The 20277-nt window shown below is 38.8% G+C and overlaps 2 pseudogenes; one reads left to right on the top strand and one right to left on the bottom strand.

The window, feature by feature from the left end:
• Positions 1–7167: 7167 nt before the first annotated feature.
• LOC121491768 lies at positions 7168–7299 on the top strand (annotated as a pseudogene).
• Positions 7300–17841: 10542 nt separating this feature from the next.
• Positions 17842–18974, bottom strand: LOC121491769 (annotated as a pseudogene).
• Positions 18975–20277: the final 1303 nt, after the last annotated feature.

The following is a 20277-nucleotide window of genomic DNA, read 5'->3' on the forward strand; positions in this document are numbered from 1 at the left end:
CATATGATTTTAATCTTTCATTTTGTTTTGTTTTGTGTATTTTTTTAGGTTACTCATCATTATCTTAATCTTTCATTTTGTTAATGTGGTGTATTATGTTGATTGATTTGCAGATACTGAACCATCTTGTATCCCCTGTAATAAATCCTACTTGGTCATGGTGTATGATTCTCTAAGTGTGTTGTTGGATTCAGTTTACTAGTATTTTTTATTATTTTTGCATCCATATTCATTAAGGGTATTAATCTATACTTTTGTTTTTGTGTGTGTGGTGTCCATGTCTGGTTTTGGTATAACAGGGTAATGCCACACAAAATGAGTTTGGAAGCATACTTTTCTCTTCAGTTTTTTGGAAGGGTTTGTTAAGGACAAGTATTAAATCTTTAAATGTTTAGTAGAATTCACCAGTGAAGCTCTGTGCTCCCAGACTTTGGTTGCTGGGAGGTTTTCATTACTGAATCAATCTCTTTACTAGTAATCAATCTTCAGGATTTCTATTTCTTCATGATTTAGTTTTGGAATACTACATGTTTACCCATCTCTTCTAGCTTGTCCAGTTTGTTGGCATATAATTATGATAAATCCTTTGTATTTCTGTGGTATTATAACTTTTCTTCTCTCATTTCTGATCTTATTTGAGTCCTCTTTTTTTTTCTTAGTCTAGCTAAAGGTTTGTCGATTTTGTTTATCATTTCAAAGAACCAGCTTTTTTTTTCCATGATATATATATATATATATATATAGAGAGAGAGAGAGAGAGAGAGAGACACAGGAGGAGGGAGAAGCAGGCTCCATGCTGGTAGCCCGACGTGGGACTTGATCCCGGGACTCCAGGATCAAGCCCTGGGCCAAAGGCAGGCGCTAAACGACTGAGCCACCCAGCAATCCCCAAGAACCAGATTTTAATTTCATTCATCTATTTCATTTATTTCTTGCTCTTTATTTCCTTCCTTTTACTAATGTTGAGCTTTGTTTTTCTTTTTCTAGTTCCTTTAGGTGTAAAGTTAGATTTTTTGTTTGTTTGTTTGATATTTTCCTTTTTTCTTATGTTTCTATGAACTTCCCTCTTAGAACCACTTTATCTGTATCCCAGAGATTTTGGTAGATCATATTTCTGTTTTTATTTATCTCTCTCAATTTTTTATTTCTTCTTTGATTTCTTCAATGGCCCATTGGTTGGTTGTTCAGTAGCATGTTGTTTAATCTCCACATTTTTGTGGTTTTACCAGTTTTCTTCTTGTAATTGATTTCTAGTTTCACATCATTGTATTTGGAGATGCTTGTTATAATTTCAGTCTTTTCAAATTTATTGAGACTTGTCACCTGACATATGATCTATTCTGGATAATATTTCATTTTTATTTGAGGAAAATGTGTAAGTTACTGCTTTGGGATGGAATGTTCCACATGTGTCTATAAAGTCTATTTGGCCTAAGGTATTGTTTAAGGTTGGTATTTCCTTATTAATCTATTTATTGATGTAAGTATGGTGTTTAAGTCCCCTCCTATTATTCTATTATTGTATTATTGTCAATATTTGCTTTATATATTTTGGTGCTCCTATTTTGGGTGCATATATATTTATAAAAGTTATATATTCTTGCCAGATTGACCCTTTTATCATTATTTAATTTCCCCTCTTTGTTTTTATTATAATCTTAGTGCTAAAGTCTATTTTGCCTGATGTCTTTATGGCTACACCAGCTTTTTTTTTTTTTTTCCATTTCCATTTGCATGGACTGTCTTTCTCCATCCCTTCACTTTTAGTCTATGTGTGTCCTTACATCTGAAGAGAGTCTCTTGTAGGCAGTAGATAGATGTGTCTTGTTTTGTTTTGTTTTTACCCACTCAGCCACTCTATGTCTTTTTATCAGAGTTTAGTTCATTTACATTTAAAGTATTTGTTGATAGGTATGTATTTCTTGCCACTTTCTTAATTGTTTCCTGACTCTCTTTGCAGTTTCTCTCTGTTCTGTTTTTCTCTTTCTTTCTTCCCTTGTGGTTTGATGACTTTCTCTAGTCATCTATGGTTAGATTCTCATTTTCTTTTGTGTATTTACTATGAGTTTTTGTTTTGGGGTTGCTACGAGGTTCACTCTATAACAGTCTATTTTTAGTTGATAGCAACTTAAATCTGAACACATTCCAAAATTCTACATATTCACCGCCCCTATAGTGATTTATGTTTTTGATATCACATTTAACATCTTTTTATTTTATGCATCCCTTAACTAATTATTGTAGTTTTAGTTAATTTCACCACTTTTGTCTTTTAACCTTCATACTTACCATATATGACTGAGTCACTACCTTTTACTCTATATTTACCTTTAGATTTTTAGATTTTTTTTTTTTTAGTTATTAATTAGTACTATTTTGTTTCACCTCAAAGAAGTTCCTTTAACATTTCTTGTCAGGCCAGTTTAGTGGCAATGACTCTTTCAGCTTTTGCTTATTTGGAAAACTCAATCTCTCCTTCAATTGTGAATGATAACCTGGCCAGTAGAGAATTTTTGGTTGGAAGTTTTTTCCTTTCAGCACTTTAAATAGATCATGCCACTCTCTTCTGGCCTGAAAAGTTTCTGCTGATAAATCTGATAGCCTTATGAAATTTCCTTTTTTACAAGAAGTTGTTTTTCTCTTGCTGCTTTTAGATTATCTCCTTTAACTTTCACCATTTTAATTATAAATTGTCTTGGTGTAGATCTCAATGGGTTATTTTTTTTAAGGCTCTCTGGGATTCCTGGACCTAGAAATCTGTTTCTTTCCCCAGAGTAGGGAAGCTTTCAGCTATTATTTCTTCAAATATGTTTTCTGGCCCTTTCTCTCTCTCTTCTCCATATGGGACCTCTATAATGTGAATATTATTTCACTTGATGTTGTCTCACATGTCCCTTAAGCTATCTCCACTTTTAAAAATTCTTTTTCTCTTTGTTGTTCTGTCTAGGCGATTTCCTTTGCTTTGTCTTCCAGATTGCTGATCTGTCCTTCTGCTTTATCCAGTCTGCTGTTGAAGCCCTCTAATGTACTGTGTATTATTATACTCTTCAGTCCTGTAACTTTTGCTTGTAATTTTCTTATATTTTCTACATCTTTGTTAAAGATCTCACTGTGTTCATCCATTCTTCTCCTGAGTTCAGTGAACATCTTTGTGACCATTACATGAAACTCTTCATCAAGTAGATTGCTTATCTCTGTTTCATTAATGTCTTTTTCTGAGATTTTGTCTTGTTCTTTCATTTGGGGCATATCCTCTGCTCATTTTCCTGGCTCTCTATGTTTGTTTCTGTGTGTTAGGCAAAGCAGCTGTCCCTCTCAATCTTGAAGTAATGGTCACTGGAATGTTAAGGGTGTGTCTCAGTCTGATGTCTGTGCAGCGCCCTGGGCATGGAAGCCTCCCAAGCTCTGCCTCTCCAGTTGTTTCAGTCCCAGGCCCTCTAGCCAGAAGAGCCAAATGTTCAAGGGATGTCCTCTGTGTGAGGTGTATGCACCTTCTGGGTCTGGTGGGGCAAGGCAGCAGTGGAAGAGTACCTGGCTGTGATGTGCCTACCCCCATGGGTCTGTCAGGGCAGGGAGCCTCCTTGGAGAAGCTCTGAGCCAGGTCTGCTGGGGTTGGGCCCCAGGAGATTTCTGGGACCGGGTGAACTGGGTTAGTGAGGAAGATTGAGAGTGCCAAAAATGTCAGCTGCTGGCACTGGGCTAGCAAGGAAGAAGAAGGGTTTAAAAAAAAATAGTACCTGCCAGTACCTTTTTCTCTAGAGAGATCTCCAACAGATTCCTGCTCCTCTAGTCAATTATAACCCTCACTCATGGCCCAGGCACTTGTCATGCCTCTGCACTGAGACTTATGGCAACTGAGTCTGTGTGTGAGCCTTCAAGAGCAGTCTGTTTCCCACAGCTCTCTAGCTCACCCAGATATTACCTCTGCTGGTCTTCAGAGCTAGTCATTTGGGGAACTTGCTTTTTAGATCAGGTCTGACAGGCAGGGTGCTTGAAGCGGGGCTGGGCTCACAACCCTCACTCCTCAGAGAGGAGCTGTGCATTTGTGCTATCCTTTCCTCTTGTGGGTAGTTGCACTGGAGTGGGAGTCCTGACAAGACCACTTCTCTGCCCCCCTACTTGTTTTGACATGGCTCTTTCTTTCTGAATGTCTGTCTGTCTTTTTCCTGTGTTGTGAAAGAGCTGTTCTGCTAGTCTTCCGGTCTTTTTAGGAGAGAATTATTCTATACATAGTTGTAACTTTGGGAAGTCCACGGGAGAGGGTGAGCTCAGAATCTTCCTACACAGCCATCTTGGACCTTCTCCTTCCTTGGGCATTTTTAAAGAAAACTTTCATTGAAATATAGCATACATACAGAAACACACACATATCAAGCATTTAGCTTGATGGACTTCTAGGAAGTTCACATTTTGTGCAATGCTCGTAGATCATAAAACAGAATATTATTGCAGCACTAAGAGGCCTCTTGTCACTGGTACCAGTCACAAAGCCCCCTAAGTTAATTATATCCTCCCTTCTGATATCATAGATTAGTTTTCCCTTTTTTAAAACTTCATATATAAAACTTCTATATATATATAGAATCCTATGTTTTGATATCTGGGTTCTCCACTTTAAATTTGTGAAATTCATCTGCTTGTTGCATGCAGCTATTGTTTGTACGTTCTCATGGATACACAGCATTCTGCAAAGTGTATATACCACAATTTATTGATCTATTTTACCTTTGATGGACATTTGGGCTGTTTCCAGCTTTTGTCTATTATGGATACTTTTGCTAATAAAATTATTATATCATATATAATAATTGTATATATATATATATGTATTTCCATTGGGTATGTATGCCTCGGAATGGAATTGCTAGGTAATATACGTAAAATTACATATATGCATATATATATACACATATTTCTCACAATAGTAGATACTGCCAAATGGTTTTCCAAAGGAATTCTACGAGTATTCTTATCACTGTATATCTTCACCAACTCATAGTATTTTACATCTTTTTTTTTTAAAGATTTTATTTATTTATTCATGAGAGATACAGAGAGCAAGACAGAGACACAGGCAGAGGGAGAAGCAGACTCCTCAAGGGGAGCCCGATGCGGGACTCCATGCTGGGACCCCAGGACCACGCCCTGAGTGGAAGCCACTCAACCACTGAGCCACCCAGGTGTCCCGAATTTTACATCTTTTTAATTTTAGTTGTCCTGGTAGCTATGCGGTTATACTAAATTGTAGTCTTTAACTTTTTATTGACATTTACTATACATAGTGAAAAAATGTGTATATCATGAGTGTAAAGCTCAGTGAATTTTCATGAATCAAACACAGCTGTGTCATCAGCACCCAGATGCAGAAGCAGTACATTACCACTATTCCAAAAGCCTCATCATGCTCCCTTTAACTTCTATGCTGACTTCAAACACATAGGTTCATGTTGACTAGTTTTTGTACTTTATATGAATAAAATCATAGAGAATGCACCTTTGTATGTCTGATTTCTATCACTCAGCACTAGTAGTATAAAAGAGTTCTTTCTAGTCTCCATCTCCTCACCAGGCAATGGATTTTTTTTTTTTAAGATTTATCTACTTATTTTGGCAGGGACAATGGGAGAGAAAGAGAAAGTCTCCAGCAGACTCTGTGCTAAGCACAGAGCCTGACACAGGGCTCAATCTTACAACCCTGAAGTCATAACCTGAACCAAAATCAAAAGTTGGACACTTAACCAACTGAACCACCCAGGCATCCCCAACAGTCCCATTTTATAAGCAAGCTGGGAAGAGGTATTTTTCATCTCTTTAACTTAGTCACTGTGGTGCATGTATAATGTATTGTACTGTAATTTTTTAGAGGATCACATTATAATTTTAAATTGCTTTCCCTAGATAACTGATAAAACTGAACATCTTTTCACATATTTGTTGGCCATTTGGATCTCTTCTTTTGTAAAATCTGTTCAAGTCTTTCCCCTATTCTATATGATTGTCTTTTTCTTATTTGTCATCTTATTTATCAGTTTATCATTTTCTCATAAAGCTAAACATACTCCTATCCTATAACCCAAATATTCTACTTCTATGAATTTACTCAAAAGAAATAAAAACATGTCTACAAAATGAGTTGTACATGAATGTTCATAATAGCTTTATTCACAGTAGTTGAACATTGAAAACAACCTAAATGTCTATTCACAGGAAAACGGATAAAGTATAATTTATTCAGAAGTTGAAATACTACTTGGCAAAAAAGGAATGGACTACTGATAACATGCAACAATAGGAATGAATTTTTTAAAATGCTGAGCTAAAGAGGCAAACAACCCTACTGAATAATTCCATTTATATAAAGTCCTAGAACAAAGTTATTACAGTAAAATAAAAAAGGTGATTGTTTCAGCAGGCCAGGAGAGAGAGGACTGACTACAAGGAGGCATAAATTATTTTCTAAGATTTTGGGGTATGTTTTATGCAGGTTTATGTGTTTGTCAAAACTGATCAAAATATATACTTCAGGGACGCCTGGGTGGCTCAGTGGTTGAGCGTCTGCCTTTGGCTCAGGTCATGATCCTGGGGTCCTGTGATCTAATTCAGCATCAGGCTCCCCGCAGTGAGCCTGCTTCTCCCTCTGCCTATGTCTCTGCCTCTCTCTGTGTGTCTCTCATGAATAAATAAATAAAATCTTAAAAATACATATTTTTATATCTGTGCATTCTATTATGTAAAATTAAAAGGTAGTGTAAAATTTTCTGTATATAATGAACCTTAAATCAATTAGGATAAAGAAAAAAACCTGGTTAGTTGGAAAGAAGGAATATCAACATTCTCACAACATAAAGCCAGCTCTGGAGGCTAATGGTAAGCTGTTAAAGTCAGTCATTTGGTAACTGATTTAACTTCTTTCCCAAATTAATATCTCTATTTTAAAGAAAGGTTATGGTTTACAAAATTGGGATAATGTCCATTTTGTAAATTATTCTGTGCTTCATGCTGCCTATGTGCTATGTCAGTGTTTTTTTTTTAATATTTTTCTGGCAAGACATTCAAAGAAGGAAGAAAGTTTACAATTTATCAATATATCAGTTAAGACTCGCTGGTGGCCACTGCACAGACCCAACTTCACTTGACTGTATGCCTCGTTCCGCTTCCCTTATAACCATGTCTGACCAACCTGATATGGCTGCGATTGAGAAATTCAATAAGTCAAAACTGAAGAAAACAGAAACATAAGAGAAAAATATGCTTTCAAAAGAAACAATTGAACAGGAGGAGCAAGCAGGTGAATTGTAATGAGACGTGCGCTGCCAATGTGCACTGTACGTTCCATAAGCATTGCCTTCTTGTTTTATTTCTTTTAGCCATTTAACTTTGTAAGACATAAAGAGGTTGGATCAAGTGTAAATGACTGTCCCTTTTCATATCAAAGAATTGAGAACTACTGACAATGGAGGCAGTGCCTGTCTCTCCCATCTGCCTGGCTGGCTGGCAGGGAAGGAAAAGAACTTGTGTGTTGGTGAGGGGAGAAGCTGGGTGGGACAATAGTGAAATCTAGAGTAAAAACCAAAGTGGTACAAGGTATTGGGCAGGCCGTAAAATGCAGTTTAATCAGAGTGCCAATTTTTTTGTTCCAATGCTTTTAATTATTTGAATACAAAAAAATTATTAGATTACACAATTTTTTAAAAAGATTTTATTTATTTATTAGAGAGAGTGAGAGAGAGCATAAGTGGGATGTGGGGAGAGGGAGAGAGAGAAGCAGATACCCCACTGAGCAGGGAGCCTGATATTAGGCTCAATTCCAGGACCCCAGGATCATGACCTGAGCCAAAAGCAGATGTTTAACTGACTGAGCCACCCAGGCACCCAATGGAATGCACAATTTTTTAATATACAAATAAAAAGTTTTAAAACCTGAAAGAGGGCAGCCCAGGTGGCTCAGTGGTTTAGTGCTGTCTTCAGCCCAGGGTGTGATCCTGGAGACCCTGGATCGAGTCCCACGTTGGGCTCCCTGCATGGAGCCTGCTTCTCCCTCTGCCTGTGTCTCTGCCTCTCTCTCTCTGTCCCGCATGAATAAATAAATAAAATACTTAAAATAAATAAATAATAAAACCTGAAAGAAAAATCAATACATCAGTTGCATTCTTAATTTTAACATGTTAGGCAAATGAGAAGAATTCCTGTTCGTTGTTACTGTTATATTCTGCTTTACAAGGGTCGATTTTTAGATATATAAATATGTACAGTGTTTTTTTTAAAGATTTTATTAAAAAATAATAAAATAAAAAATAAAAAAGATTTTAAGTAATCTCTACACTCAAGGTGGGGCTTGAACTTATAACCCTGAGATCAAGAGTCACATGCCCTATCTACTGAGCCAGCCAGTGCCCTAAACAGTGTTTTTAAATGGGTTTAGATAGGCCCTTTGAAATAGACAAAAAATTGTTACCTCATTTATTTATCATGTCATATAAACCTGTGTGAACTGTTAGACCATGTAAAGCAAAAGTGAAAGCTTATGCTATTTTATTATAATTTCACTTCTAATAATTTATCCTGAAGAAAATACTGAAGCAAAGCAAAAGTAAATATTAATACAGCTTTCCTTACAGCATTGACTATGACATCTTTTAAAAAGTGAGAATAACCTAAATATACAATATTAGAACAGCTTAGTAAATTATGGTACATCAACAGAATAAAACATAAGGTATTAAATGATAATCAGGAAAACCTGGAAACATGAAAAAACAGAACATGAAATATAAAAAATATGATAATTGTTCAAGAATTATCTATGTAAGTAAAAATAACACAAAAAATTTAATTATTTATTTTTAAAGATTTTATTTATTTATTCATGAGAGACACACAGAGGCAGAGACACAGGCAGAGGAAGAAGCAGGCTTCATGCAGGGAGCCCGACGTGGGACTCAATTCCGGGACCCTGGGTCACAACTTGAGCCGAAGGCAGACGCTCAACCACTGAGCCACCCAGGTGTCCCAACACAAAAAAATTTTAAAAAATTTTATTATGATGGTAGTTTTGTGAATGTTTTTTAACATTTTAAAATTATATCTTACAGGCGTGCCAGGGTGGCTTGGTCAGTTAATTGTCTGACTTGATTTTAGCTCTGCTCCTGAGCTTGAACCCCGCATAGGGCTCCACACTCAGCAGGGAGTCTGCTTCTCTCCCTCTCCCTCTGCCTCTCCCCTCCCTAAAAAATTATATCTTCCAAATTATCTTATACATTTATTTAAAGGTCTTAACTTTCTTTTATTCCCAAATTTGTACATCATATGCATTATCAGAGGAATCACATTTTATTTTATTTTATTTTATTTTATTTTTTAAATTTTTTTTTAATTTTATTTATTTATGATAGTCACAGAGAGAGAGAGAGAGAGGCAGAGACATAGGCAGAGGGAGAAGCAGGCTCCATGCACCAGGAGCCTGATATGGGATTCGATCCCGGGTCTCCAGGATTGCGCCCTGGGCCAAAGGCAGGCGCCAAACCACTGCGCCACCCAGGGATCCCAGGAATCACATTTTAATTTTCCTACTAATAACCTCATTAACGTAAGATATCTTGCTGGGGTATATTGGATTTTCTTTTCTTTTTTCCCCCCAATATTTTTTTTTATTTATTTGAGAGAGAGCAAAAGCAGGGGGAGGGGAAGAGGGACAAGCAGACGCCCCACTGAGCACAGAGGCCTTCTCAGGGCTCCATCCCAGGACCTTGAGATCCCAACCTGAGCTGGTCAGACAATTAACTGAGCTACCCAGGCGCCCCTACATTAAGATTTTCCAAAGAGCCAATGCTTATTAAAAATGGTGCTTTGTAAAGTAGATAGAACTTATTGATAATCTTAGTTACAGCTTTAATAAGCTTGTCTCCAGTGCCATAAACTTGTCATGTAATTAGGGATCAAGTTTAAGCTGGCTCAACCCCTACTTTTTTTTTTTTAAGATTTTATTTATTTATTCATGAGAGACACAAAAAGAGAGGCAGAGATATAGGCAGAGGGAGAAGCAGGCTCCATGCCGGGAGCCCAACGCAGGACTTGATCCCGGGACCACGGGATCACACCCTGAGCCAAAGGCAGATGCTCAACCGTTGAGCCACCCAGGCGTCCCTCAACCCCTACTTTTTAAAGCATATTTTCCTATGAAACCATTAAATCATTGTAGTGGTGGATGTGGTGGTTTCTTCCACAACCCTGTATCCCTACCTCCCATTCTCTATCTTCCCCTAACCTTCCTTAGCCCATGGAGCACTAGGAAAATCCCAAGGAGCCTAGTTCTGAAGAGCACACTGTGTGCACCATCTTCTGAATTGTTTGTGTGGATTTAGAACCAAGAAGCAAAAATATAAGGCAACTGCTCTACCAACCCAATGAGCTAAAAAAAAAAAATACTGTCAAGCTCTCTTGCTTTGTTTCAAACCCATATCTCTTTAAATTTATTTTTCTAAACAAGGGCGTCTTGGTGGCTCCATCGGTTGAGTGTCTGACTCTTGATTTCAGCTCAGGTCATGATTTCGGAGTCGTGAGATCCAGCCCTGTATCAGCTCCATGCTCAGTGGAAAATCTGCTTGAGATTCTCTTCCTCTTCCTTTGTACCACCTCCCACCACTCTCTCTTTCTCTAAGGCAAATAAATTAAAAAAAAATTTTTTTCTACTCATAACCACAGTATCTTGATCATATCTTATCTCTAATACCAGTTCCCCAACAGTGACACCCCTTACAGTCCCACTCTGATTCCACATGTGCTCCATCCAAGAGATAGAGATAAGGTCCACAGCTGCTCAGCAGACTCACTGGCAAGCTACAGCTTTTGGCCAGAAGTACTTGACTGTGCTGCCTCCCCAAAAGTAAGAGTGTGTCTGCTTTGGTCACCTTCCTACTAAGCACCTTGTTCAACCTTGACTTTGGTCTTTGGAATCACACCATCACCAGGGAAGACCGATGTGCAGAGAGAGACAGAATATCCATCTGGACATTGTAGAACGTGGGATTCAGGTGGTCTAGTAGTCCACGTGGCTTGGAACCATTCATGTGTGTCAATCTCTCCTTGTTCCCTTGAAGGTGATTCAACACACTGTAATTTCTTTTTGATCTGTGAGCTTTTCTGCATGACCTAGTCTAGGATAGCTGGCCTGGTAGGATGCTTGGGAACCAACACTGCATCAACTTAATTTCCCACATTTGGATTTAAATCCAGGCATTCTGATACCAAAGCCAGCTCCCTTAGAATTATGCCATACAGACTCCCTGATGAAATCACATATGCTCCAAGTCTATTGATTTCCAATCATCAAAACATTTTATTCAGAGAAGGAAAAAGATACTTTCTAACAAAACAGGTAGAAAAATGAGTGTTTAAGACCATAGAAAAGTCACTAAGAACTTGAGGAAAGCAAGACGTTCTAAAGTGAGGTGATAGAGATACCACACGCATCAAATGAATCAATTAGAATTTTTGTTGGGGGATCACTGGGTGGCTCAGCAGTTGAGCATCTGCCTTTGGCCCAGGGCATGATCCTAGAGTCCCGGGATAGAGTCCCACATCAGGCTCCCTGCGTGGAGTCTGCTTCTCCCTCTGCCTGTGTCTCTGCCTCCCTCTCTCTCTCTCCCTCTGTCTCTCATGAATAAATAAATAAAATCTTTAAAAAAATTTTTTTTGTTGAAAGTAGCTTTCTGGAAAAGTCGGCCAATAACGACTAACTCAGCAACACGCACCTTGAGCAATTAGACTGTAGTTTCTAAATACAGTTTCCTACTAAAAGGAACCACACTTCTTAAAGAAATGGCTAACTCCAGGTCTGAAGTAGAATATATACACATGGAGACTTGAACTATTTTATCCTCCCAGAAAGCAAAGAGGTTATCAAAGATTAACAGGATCACGTCAAAATGCCTCGGAAGTCATGCCTGAAGACATGCCTACTGGCCCAGCACGTAACAGTTTGAGCAGCAGTAAGAGTAATAGCTGTCATGAATTAAAACACATTAAGTGTGGGTACATCATAAGTTCAAATTATTCATTAGAAAAATCTCATTGGCTATCTTTGGGGAATGCCAGAGAAGCAATTTAACATTTCTAAAAAAAAAAGAAAGAAAGAAAGAAAATGCACTATAGGTAAAAGAGAACCTATTTAAACTGATCAATTTGTAGTATCTCAATGAAAACTGAAAGGATCACTGAATGTTGAGATGGAGCCTGTTCTATTCTGTTTCAGTAGTTTCCTGAATTCTGTAAAAGAAACAAAATATGTAAAAATGCTTTGTGTTTTTAACAAATTCTGACTCGCAGATTCATACCTCAAGTAGCTACATAAAAATGTGAATAAATGATGACGAAGAGAGGAAGAGGCATCATCATACATAAACAAAGCATTTTTGTCTTTTCTAACAGACTGCAACCCATTAGTCATTTGTACTAGCTTTCCAAGGAAACCTCCAGTTAAATTTGCTCTCATATGTTTCACAAGTCTCATGAGGGACCATTATGCCTATATGTTTATATTAATAACTGCAGGAGACAAAAAAAAAACTTAGATAAAATGTCATGACCTTTACTTCTCTTTTGTAGGCTTATTTTAAATTATCCCTTTATCTTGCACAAAGCAATTTTTCAAAGGGCATGTGATTTTTCCATTCTAATAAACTTTAGAATTCTATCATAAAGATAACTAACCTTTCTACTTTGCATGCTACTCTATAATTTTCTACCCTATTCCTGTGGGGGTAGAGATTACCCCATTAACTCAATGCCTTATTAGGTCAATTTACAGGAACTGTCATGGTTATAGTATATAGAGCCGTCCCAGAATAAAGGGAGTTTGAGGATGCAAGTTATATCCATTACATTCTTCCAAAGAGGGACAGGAAAATGGACTCTAAAATGAGTGAACTAAGAGAAAACAGGCGTCTGGAAGTCTGCTCCTAATTATCAGGTCTTAAAGCATATACACGTGGGAGTGGTCACACCGAGGGTACATATTACACTTTTTTTTTTCATTCCTCAAAGGCAACAGTATTCGCAGATAAGCATAAATTCAAGAAAACAAAAATCCCAATGTTGCCAGAAGGTTGTGTCAAGCAATTGTGCGAAACAGCACCTTGAAAGGCCCTGCGCTGTTAAAGTGACTGGAGAGGGGGAAATATAATCATTATTCTCAAAAGACTTTCACAAAGAATGACTAACTTTGACTGAGTGCTTCTCAAAGCCTCACTCTAACCTCCTCAGATAGATATTGTTATTTCCACTTTAGAGATGGAGAAACTGAAGCTTAGGGAAGTTAAGTAACTTGCCCAAAGTCACACAGCAAGTTTAAGCGTTGGATCCGGTTAGGAACCTTAGTCTAACCCTAGAGCCTGAGCACCTAACCGTTAAGCTCTCCTCCCCACTGCACGTTTGATCAAGAGACAGAACGTTTACATATGCTAGTTAAGATGCACACAGATGGGTAAGTTAGAGATTTTGGCTTTAGTCCTTACTCTGACATTTTAGTCAACTCTCTTTACGCCTCATTTTCTTCATTTATCAAATGGGAGTTTGATAGCCAGCTAACACTGATCTAGCTAATTATGCAATTATAATGATGATGGATGTTAAAGTGCTCTGAGGGGACAAATATTATACAAAGTGCTATTTTTTTTAACAGATTGATCTTGGCATGCAAAAAATACTTATTGAGCATCTACCATACACCCTACGAGTACTTGGGCACTACTTGTGCGGAAGATGAGCAAACCAGATATGGCCACAACCTTTGTGGAGTGCACAGTCTCAAGCCAAAAACAAACACTAAGCCCACAAGTACGCAAATATAGGGTATAATTTTAAATCGTGTATTGAAGGAAATAAACACCTTATCATCAGGAAAGAGACTAAGAGAAGGGACTTGGAAGAAATGACTTTTATAGTGGTGCAGGGAAGAACTGAAAGTGTGGGGTGAGACCCATGGCAAATAAGTTACGGTAGAAAGGGACCAACCAGCACAGGGCTAGGCAGGCAAAGCCTTACGGGCCCTATAGTGGCATTTGTATTTCAACCTAAGTGCAATGAGTTTAAGAGCTGGGTCTGGCCTGGTCAAAGGGTTGAAAGTGTTGGCCCAAGTAATTGCACCGATGAGCCATGATGTCAGGGCTGGATAAGGGGTCAGTGAAGAGAGGAGGGATAGAGCAGAATGGAGAGAGAATGGCAGGTGGCTGGACTGAGGGTGCGATGGCATGAAAGGAGTGTTGCTGGTGGTTACTTGAGAAAATGGAAGGATAGAGCAGTGTGTTTGAATGAGCAAAGAAAAGGATGGTCCCCGTGATGATCATGGGAGTGAGTGGTGGTGACAGTAAAGTGGAGCTAGAGATGTGAAATCAGAGAACTGAAAGGCCAGGATGAGTTGCCTGAACCGGGAAGAAAGTTCCAACTCACGGAGGGCTGGCGTGTGGGTTTTGCACAGGGCTGACGCCTGCTGGTAAGTGCTGGTAAGAAGCCCTGGAAGCCAAACTGCGGGCTGAGTAGAACCCTCCGAAGCTTGGGGAAACCAGCAGCCAAGGAAGAGGACCGTTTTTACTTAGACATAACATTTTCACTTTTTTGAAATGTCTCTTCCAGGAGTAGTTGACTCAGAATGTCCTCACAGCTAAAACACCCCCTCTAGATAATTCCAGGCGCATGTTATCAAATAATGAGAATGCAATGCGTGAATAGTTGGGAGAACATGAATTTCTCCATAAATTATGTTTTTAACTTTCTTTCTCGGCAAAGTGTAACATACGTGTTATAAAATGTACAAATTGTAACTGCATGGCTAGATTTAATTTTGGAAATGTGTAAACCCATCACATTCCAAATGTAACCATCATCACTCATGTTACATGTAGAGTTATTCGAGCAACCCAGAAATTTCTCTCTTGCCCACCCCTAGTCACTGCTTACTATACTATACTATCCTGACTTCTAACACAGATTAGTCTTGTCTGTTCTTCCACATCATATAAATGGAATCAAACATATTCTTTTGTACTTTGCTTCTTTGACTTAACATATATCTGTGAAATTTACCCATATTGCATATAGCAGTAGCTCATTCCTTTAAAAAAAATTCCATTTAGAAAATATACCACCATCATTTATTCATTCTTTTGGCTGATGAGCATTTGGGTTGTTTCCAGTTTGTGACTGTTACTCCATATGCCTTCTGTTGATCATATATACGTGTGCATGTATATAGTAGAAATCTAACTAGATTCAGAGTTGCCAGGGCATTTTAAGTAGATGCTGTCAAAGGTTTTCCAAAGAAGCAGTCCAATCACCAGCATATGATGATCCCAGTTGTTCCACGCTTTTTGCTAACGCTTGGTATTGTTAGGTTTTTGTTTTGTTTTGTGTTCTAGTATGTACATCCTCTCATGTTAACCAACTATTAAAGGAGGCTTCAAAAGAGAGTTTGACTTGTTTCTCTTGGATTTTCTATGGCCCAGAGGCTAGTGCCAAACCTGGTTCTGAAAAAATTCTCCAGGTTAAAGCAGCAAGTGATAGCAGAGTAGGCAGCTGCACTAAATGTAGAGTACACTCCCTCTGAGAGCAGGGCAAGGCATAGGTGGTTCTTATGGACGAAATACAGGTCTTAGGTCCCTCTTGGATCCTGTCCTGGAGAGTTCATCAGTTCCCACCAAAGGAGTGGCCTGAAAGATGAAAGGGAGGGGTCTAGAAAGGCAATCAGAGGAGAGGCATTGCCAGGGTCCAGGGAGCTGTCATCAAAGAGCCCAGCACAAGAATCTCTGATGGACTCAAGGAAGGGATCTGCCTTCCCCATGGGGCACGTCCGAAAGGTGCCTGTCAATAAGATCTTTCTGTCCCTTCCTATACTGAAAGAAGAGCTGGGTGAGGGACAGGAAAGAGGAGGAGAACCACAGTTAGAAAAGAGAGTCAGGGGATCCCTGGGTGGCGCAGCGGTTTGGCGCCTGCCTTTGGCCCAGGGCATGATCCTGGAGACCCGGGATCGAATCCCACGTTGGGCTCCAGGTGCATGGAGCCTGCTTCTCCTTCTGCCTGTGTCTCTGCCTCTCTCTCTCTGTGTGTGACTATCATAAAAAAAAAAAAAAGAGTCAGAAGCTGACCAAGACTTTACTGTTGCCTTTCTAGCCTAAAGCAAGCCAGAGCTGAGTGAGGGTTCAAATTAGGTAAAAGTGTGAAGTTTTGATTCAGACACTAGCCTGCACATTTCATTTACTAAAATATCCCTGATGAACCTCTGTACCCCAAAACTTGCTCTCCTTGCAAAACTGCCTGCTTCACTTAATGGCAACTCCATCCCTCCAGTTGCTTCAGCCCAAAGCCATCCAGTCATCCTGTGTCTCCTCACAGCCCATAGTCTATCCATTAACAGATCCAGCCATCCCTACCTTAACATGTTCTATGTTTTAAAAGGGGGGGGGGAGTGGTCAGGGAGTGTTTGGTGTTTTCTGTACTTAGGATATCCTGAATTATTAATTGTTGGCCAAATTTCAAGAGGATAAGAATTAGTATTGTTTGCGGATTTGCTATGTTTACAGAGAAATGTTCTGTCTCTTGTTCTGCGTGTGCTTGTGCTACTAAACCCTAAATCATCCCAACAGAGAACAAACCTAAGAAAGGAACTAAAAATGCATTAAAGTGAAATGATTGTGCTTGCTACTAATTCATATGTCATACACTCCAATACGGAGGAATTGTTGGTTCAGGATAAATAACATATATCCTGGGGAGATAAACTCAATCTAATTGACGGAAGTTTGATTTGAACCTAATAATATATGAATATGGATTTTAAAAACAAATATGAAGTCTTGACTTAGAGTTTCATTGTGTTTTATAATCATTGCTGTCTTTATGTTTATTTTTTCTTTCATAATTGAGTTTTTATTGGTTATTCTGAGGATCAGTAGAGACATTTCAATCTGTATACAATTCTTTGTTCGTTTGTCTGTTTCATGACCCTAGGATCAAGACCCAAGCTGAGGTCAAGAGTCGGACTCTTAACCAACTGTCACCTCAATTTGTACACAATTCTTAACATACATACTAAAAGTCTAAAAAATCATGTGTTTGTGATTCTTTTCTAAATGTTAGTCCAGTGATCTTCTGGCTTAAAATTTGGAGGCAAATTTTCTATGGTATATCAAGTACTTATATCTTCAAATGATGATATGCTGTTACATTGATAAATCCCATTAATTCCCAATTTATCTACATTCCATACTCAGATTTCCAGTCTTGCGTAGCACATTAACAAAGTTACCAGGAAAACTGGAACTACCACAACCAAGATGTTACAGAGTGTACAAAATTCTGACAGGGAGAGCCAAGATTAAGGAGTGGTTTTCTTTAGGAAACAATTCTACCAAAAACAACATGGGAATACAATTTGAAATATCAAGACATATTAAATTCACAACTGACTCCAAATTGCCATTCAGTATGCTTGGTATTATAGGATATAAAAACCACCGCATCCGCGGAATGTTAAACTGACAGCCAAGACAACTGAAGCTTCCCGCATTCAATATCCCACTGTTTTCTGGTTGTACCAAAAAATAAACAACCAGCCAATGATTTCCCCTCTTTAAAAAAAACAAAGCATTACAGTTTAGAAATGGGATGAAGTGGGATTCCCTCCTTAAAATTTTCTAGAGCTAAAAAATAATAATAATAAATTTGTTAATGAACATAAAAAATTTCTAGAGCTACTAAAATACTTGCATTTACAAAATAGTTGATAAAAATATTTCTCTAGATTGTACAAGCAGGGAGATAGGGACCACTGAGAGGACATGATATAGGATTTTAATCAGACTTGGCTTCTTTCTTTCCTGCTTCATCAGAGGCTAGCCTCTCCTCATTTTCATTTTCTCCAGTTTCTGAAGTCTGTCTTATTTTGTTTTCTGGTTAGTCACTTGAGTCTGGTTTTCCTTTGTTCCCTTTTTCTCCTTGTTTGCAATTTTTTTGTCTGAAGATTTAGCCTTTTCTGTCTCCTTGTTTGGCTTCCCTTCCACTTTTGCAGGAGCAGGTTTGGCTGGCCACCTCGCCGACCTCGTCTTGGACTCCTCCTTCACTGCCCTCTTGGCAAAGCTGACCTTGCCCTTGGGTACCTTGGTGCCAGGGCAGTGTGCGAGGCGTGCCTGTGGGCCACCCAGAGCCTTCACAAGGCTGGGCTGCCTGGCCACTGCCACTCCTCTAACTCCTCCCACTGCCCAAGCTGTTGCCACCCTACCCTAATGTTCACATACCTGTTGAAGTCCCCCTAGTAAAGGAGAAGTATGTGTTTGCCTATGAGATTTATAAATACAAATACAGAGATCTATGACTTTAAAAGGGACACCTTGTTTTCATGATCATGCTTGTTAATCTCACCAATAGGATTATTTGCAGAAGAAATGAACATGTCATAGAGTTATTCATTTAAAAATAAGAACTACTTTCCCCAAATAAGTTGTTTCTTCATTATTCTAAGATTACCTGTGAAAACTAAAATTCAAGGAATTCCACTTCCAGAAAGGCAGCTTGAGGTGCTACACAAATCTGTTCCCCAGCAAAATAACCATAACTGAAGAAAATTATTTTAAAAACCACCCCATTAAAGTCTCTGAAAATTGTCTTAAGGTCATACAACAAATTAAGAAATATTTATTCAAGGAAATCTACTAAATTTCAGTACTAATAGCGAAGGTCTGTAGTGCTTGAGACACAACCTACTCCTTCACTCTCCTTCCCCAGCTTAGCTTTATGGAAGTTCCGCTTCAGGAATATTTGACCAAGAAGGCAGGGCTTTCTTCCTCTTGAGTTTCCAGTCAAGGGATTACCGTATCTCACCTGGAGCTGCTACTAGCAGCTCTTACCTCCTCCCTCTCTGACTTGCAAAGTCTATATTCCTGGTAAGTATAGCCAAGAAATTGAAAACTTCTTTCCTCTATGCACATTTTACTCATATGATGGAGGCTCTCCCCCAGGGACTGCAGACTCAGAATACTCAGGCCTCAACTGCCTTGCCTCAGGTCACTTGGAGGGGAGAGGTCCCACACGAGGAGAGGCAAGACAAGAATGCCAGAGGCTACCATCCCTATCTAGCATCCTGTTTGTAAAGCACTTAAAGGTCATTTCCACCCTCAGCTCCAGAGCCACTGCTCAAAGATACTGCTTTGGTGGAGGGTTGGGGTAGAGGAGGCAGCCTGTTAGAGCAGAGAGTTCAAAGCTCTTTCCAGAGAAACTAACTTTATTTCAACTGGCATAAGAAAGAATCAACAAACTTGAAGGTAGATCAATTGAGATCATATAATCCAAAGAACAGAGGGAAAAAAAAATAATGAAGAAAAGTTAAGAAAGCCGCAGAAAAATGTGGCACCAGTAAGCACACTGACATATGTGTAATGAGAAAATGTAGCAGAAAAAGCGGAGAGAAAGAACCAGAAAATATATTAAAAGAAATAATGGCTGAAAATATCTCAAATTTGTTGGAAAATAATCTGTAAATTAATCTATACATCCAGGAATCTCAATAAACTCCAATGAGGGGGGGCTGGGTTGGCTCAGTCAGTTATGCATCTGCCTTTGGCTCAGGTCATGATCTCAGGGTCCTGGGATCAAGCCCCACATGGGCTTCCTGCTCAGTGGGGAGCCTGCTTCTCCCTCTCCCTCTGCCACTCCCCCTGCTTGTACTCTCGTTCTCTTGCTCTCTCTCTGTCAGGTGAGTGAATAAAATATTTTTTTCTCAAAAATGAAAGACATGGGACGCCTGAGTAGCTCAGCAGTTGAATGACTGCCCTTGGCCCAGGGCGTGATCCTGGAGTCCAGGGATCGAGTCCCACATCGGGCTCCCCGTGAGGAGACTGCTTCTCCCTCTGCCTGTGTCTCTGCCTGTCTCTGTGTGTCTCTCATTAAAAAATAAATCTTTTTTAAAAATAATAAATAAATAAAGACATCACAAGAAAGAAAAGTACAGACTAATATCTCTTATGAATATATATGCAAGAATCCTAAAATACTAGCAAACCAAAATCAGTGATATAGGCAAAGAATCATATACCAGGACTAAGGGGATTTATTCCAGGAATGCAAGGTCAATTTGACATCTGAAAATCCATTATTTATGGATTTAATATAATATAACCCATCAATAAAGGACAAAAACCATATGAACATCTCAACAGATACAGAAAACGCATTTCACAAAACTACAAAAACCTATTCATTCTAAAACAACAAACTTGGAATGGAATGGAATCT

Source organism: Vulpes lagopus, chromosome 5 (assembly GCF_018345385.1).
Source record: "Vulpes lagopus strain Blue_001 chromosome 5, ASM1834538v1, whole genome shotgun sequence".
Taxonomy (NCBI): Eukaryota; Metazoa; Chordata; class Mammalia; order Carnivora; family Canidae; genus Vulpes; species Vulpes lagopus.